This window comes from Maylandia zebra, linkage group LG12 (genome assembly GCF_041146795.1).
Source record: "Maylandia zebra isolate NMK-2024a linkage group LG12, Mzebra_GT3a, whole genome shotgun sequence".
NCBI classification, from domain to species: domain Eukaryota; kingdom Metazoa; phylum Chordata; class Actinopteri; order Cichliformes; family Cichlidae; genus Maylandia; species Maylandia zebra.
Genome location: NC_135178.1, coordinates 18,231,433 through 18,236,186, shown reverse-complemented (window position 1 = coordinate 18,236,186; position 4,754 = coordinate 18,231,433). Strand labels below are relative to the sequence as shown.

At 40.5% G+C, this 4,754-nt stretch overlaps 1 long non-coding RNA gene across 1 annotated transcript; it reads right to left on the bottom strand.

Annotated features, from left to right (window-relative positions):
* Nucleotides 1–1,690: 1,690 nt before the first annotated feature.
* LOC101471526 (uncharacterized) lies at nt 1,691–4,471 on the bottom strand. Its single transcript, XR_191027.1, has 2 exons — nt 4,404–4,471; nt 1,691–1,805 (listed from the first exon to the last, which is right to left on the bottom strand). It is a non-coding gene; the product is annotated as an uncharacterized LOC101471526 (long non-coding RNA).
* Between the last annotated feature and the right edge of the window lie 283 nt (nt 4,472–4,754).

The following is a 4,754-nucleotide window of genomic DNA, read 5'->3' as shown; positions in this document are numbered from 1 at the left end:
TTTGGTGGGGAGTGAGGGGTGTAGCGAGGAGACTAAACTTGCCAAAGACTGCAAGTGTACGGCTCGTCTCCACTCCCGTCCCTGTTAGCTCAGCCATTTTTGAGCGGTCAGGCTGTCTTGCCACAATCACACGCTGGCGCCACAATTGCCTAGTCCCAACTGCAACCCTTTCACTGTGTAATGAATACATCCAGAAATAAACTAACCACTCGTGCCCCGCTGCTTGCCCCCTGTGTGCATATGTACAGAAGAAAGACTGGAGTAATATTTGCGTTGTGCCGTGGATAGTGGTAAGCTCACCTGGGCCCGGGACGTCGCGTGGCGATGGCGTGGTTGTGGTTCCAACACAGAACCGGTCAGTGAGAGAGAAATGACCACCGGCTGGTGTCACCTTCTGGTGTGATCGTGCAGATCCCTGGTTGAGGAAATGTTTGAGAGGAATGAAGATAACCAGAGAGGAAGAGCGGTGTTTACGACCCCCTCAGAGATGTTGATGTCGAATTGTACTCATTTTAAACATTGTACTCATTTTAAACAGCACGTTCATGCAAAAGATATGTATGTGAAGACATGTTGAACATTTTGCTGTTCAAGCAGCAGAGTGTAAGAAAATGATTTTTGTGTTATTCAATTCTGGCTGCATGTCTGTTTAAATGCCACAAGAGATAAATATACCTGCACCAAATCCAGTCTTGATTGTGCATGAGGAGGTCGGATCAGAGCAGTAATTTTCCACCTCTACACTCAGCCTGCTTGAGTGTACCTTAAAGGGTGTTTCTATGAAGCGCTGCATGGTTTTATATGTTTGTGTGTGTCCACCGTATGTTTATATGCTTGCATGTATTTTGTCTACGTTTGGATTGCTGTTTCTTTTTGTCTTCTGCTGTGCTTGTTCGGCAGCCGCTGCGCTCCTTCATTTAAGCTGTCGTTTGATTTGTTTATTTTCATCTCATCTCTCTAAGCAAATAAAAAAAGAACACCTATGAAATCAGATACCACAACATTTATTTTGCATTTCCATCTGTAATAAATGAAACCAATTAAGCCGTACTTTTAAATTAGGGAGGAGGCAATCCTAATTTTCTCCTTAAGTGCGGTTTCCACGGCAATCAGAGGCCTCTGCAGGGGGTCGGGAATGGAGGCGTTGGGTGGGAGCGTGCACAGCAGGGACAAACTGACTGAGTGCAAGAGCCTACTGCACTCGCAGCTGAATCTTCTGCTGGCATGCACTTTCTCTTTCACATACACACGCATATGTCGGTGCGCACACACATGCACACTCAGAAACTCCGAAGCAGTCAACATCACACAAACACTTGCACATATTCTCTCTGTTTATTCAGCCTTATCTACAGGCTTTATGTGAAACTGAAGGTTATAAAAGTGCTCGTATTTGTCTTATTGTTGTCACTTAAAGAGATGATGGTTGAGTGATTCACACAGTGATTCTCATAGTCTTTCTAATATGTATGTCTGACGCTGAGACATCCTCTTATGTGTCGGCCTGTTCTTCTTATTTTCCTATGAATTAATTTGTCCCCGGGCAAATGTGGATATGACAGCTTCCTCAATCTGTTAGCAGAAGTGTATACGGTTCCAGTCAGAATATTAGGAAACTTGGCCCTGTGTCATTGTTTCTTGTCACGTCTGGCTGGATTCTCTCTTTTGCTCTTACGAGTACGAACTGTGATTTTTAAACAGACAAATTTTATTTAACCGCACATGAAAATAAGTTGCTCTTTGTTTTTCAATGTATCACATTTCTGGAGAAAATCCGCTTCGCCTGAGACGACAGAAGACTGGAGCTGTAATTGAGAGGGGGAAAAAAAAACACCTTTAAATGTCCATATATTGAAATAAGTGCTAAGCGACATCAGACAGTTTCATTTTGCACAACGACTTCAAAATTAATAAACAAACTAACTGAATAAATAGAAGCTGTGCTGAAATGTTGACCATGTAAACAGACATACAAGCAGGCTGGCCAGTTGTGAGTATTTATAGCGTCAGTTTGGCAGCTGTTAGAGGAAGCTCAGCTTTTCAAAGTGTTCTGTAGTTTGAAACAACACGGATACGTGTTTATGCATTTTTCTATTTAGTGTTACGTGAAAACTGAAGCTGAAATTTTGGATCTTTTTTTAAGTTTATGTTTATTGTTTCAACATAATTCATCAGCTGGATTTATTCATGTAGACTAAAGTAAAAATACAGTGTTTTGTTGAAATGAAAGGGCAATTAAGGATAAATTAGCATTTTTTCCCCCTTTTTTACATTTATTGATAATGCAGAAGGTTCGAATGAAAATGCAACTCTTCCCTTCTCATAGTTGACAGAGATGAAACAGTAAATCGATTATTGAGATGTAAATTTCACTTTTTGTATTTATGTATATTTTGCATTTTGTTCTTGACTAATTGTCAGTGTATCTTAAAACATCCACTGCAATGCTAATGACTAATCAATGACCAAAATTTAAAACAAGAGAACATAGGAAATGTTGCATATACTCAGTCAGTATCACATGTTGTGGTCTGTCATACGAAACTTCAGCCAAGCTTTTTAAATAGAAGACTTCTTATTCCAACTTTACTTTGGCACCTCAACAGAACTTTCCCTGTAAACAATTAAAACTTTCCTCTTGAACATGACTCTGATACCTACAATTTATCTAGTCTGGCAAGCATTTAGCTTTTTGGTGACAAAAAGATGGAAAGGAAGGAGGGGGGGAAAAAAAGCTGGCATTCAATCTATCACACCGGATCTGACATAGCTGTCTTATAGTTTGAGAAAGCAGCTCAGACACAACAGTTGCTAGTCAAACAGAAGTATTCCACAGGCGGAGGAAAGGAAAGACAGAGGCACGGAGAAAGAGAGGGATGAAAAGAAAAAGAAAACGCACAGGCCTTCCCTCGGAAGGGTATTCATAGAGTCAGGCTGTTTCAGGTTCATCTCTCATTACTCCTGGGTGCTCTCTCAAGCTTAGCAGAAATGGATTACGCGACACAAAGAAAGGAATAATCATCCCATTCTCCTCCTCCTTCTCTGATAAACACACACCACACACGGGCACACGCGGACACTTCCACACTTCCATACATGCACTCACAAACATACGCACACTCCCCTTCCAGTTTGTTGTTTCGCCATACACACTGACATACGCGCACTGAGGGAGCTTTGTGTGGCTGTGAGTCGCTGAGTGTGGCGCTCGTTCACTGACTGCATGCCAAGGGACTCGTCAATTATCTCCCCAAACGCACCCAGTCCTCAGGGGGAAAAGGCAGTGAGGGAAACGTCCCTGTTTTTGAGGGAACCTGGAGTTTGCAACATTCAGTTGAGTGACAATACATTCACGCTCTAATTCTAGGCTAGCAAATGTAATGTTTTTCTCTATCTCGCCCTCTCTCCCGCTATCTCCTTTTCTTTTTTTTCTTTGTCTCACTCTTTTCTGCTCTCCTTGTTCTTCTTATCATTCCAACTTTGAGAAGTTGGAGCTCCTAAAGGCTTTAGTCAGTGTGTGTTCTGTGTGGTTTTGAGTGGATTTTGAGCGTCTGTTTATGATTGCTTGCTTGCGTGTGTGTGTATGTGTGTGTGTTTGCATTAAAGAGTGTATGCTTGCAGTTTGATCTTTTTTATCTAATGTAGGCAAGGTAGGTACTCCCTAAAGATATATTTTCCCAAAGCAAATTTAAGAAATGTCTGGAAAAAAACAAACAAACAAACAAACAAAAGAAAAAAATAACAATGTTATTATATGTTATCATATTCATAATTAATTGCGCAATGATTAGCATTTTCTCCTTTCAAGCATGAAGCATAGAAAAACCTTAACCCTTTGTAATAATATAAACAATCACACCTAGCCTTTCATGATTTCAAAGTTTTCACTGAGTGTACTGTCATACAGAAGTATTTTGATTACTTTTTGACTGACTATATTCAACATTTTTGTAACAGATGGCACTTATATCTTTACAGTTTTTTAAGCCTCGAGTCTAACATAAAATTGCTATGTGTTCTGGCAGTCAGTAAGCAGATTGTCTCAGTGAGAATGGCTTTAAAAAAAAAGATGTCCATGTCCGTGTTTGTCTTGCTAGTGTGACTCACTATATCTGTGAATTCTGGGCTGTGAGGCTACTTCTACCTGGTTAAATTAAAGAGAATATGAATAATAGATGGAGAGAATGACACTTCCGTCGCCAGGGGTAATGAAAGACCGACTCCTAGCTCTCTCTTGTCATTCCTCTGACTCACCGAGAGCGCTAATAAAGATGACACTTGACAGCTAACGAGACCCATCACGGTGAGGACATGCCCACATACACATAGAAAGACAGAGAGTGAGACTCTAAAAGAAACCGTACGAAAACAAATGGACGGCAAGAGTCGAGAGGGCATCTAACCTTGAACTGGCCAAAACACCTTGGTGTACTGTCAGGGACCAACTTAAGGTTTAGCCTTTTCTTTGAACTGTTTTAGAGAGTCAGCATCTGACCATCACTCAGGGACCTGCACAAAACAGAGAGGAGTAGGGAGAGAGGCACACACACAGCACACAGAAAGAAAGAGACTGAGAGAAATAGAAGATTTTTTTTTTACATTATATGTGTTAAAAAAATAAAAAATTATATATATATATATATATATATATATATATACACACACACACATAATGGAGAATTTTATGCAAAATACGACAGAGGAAAAGACAGCAAATGAGATTTTATGTCTGTCCATAAAGGCCCAGTGGTGTG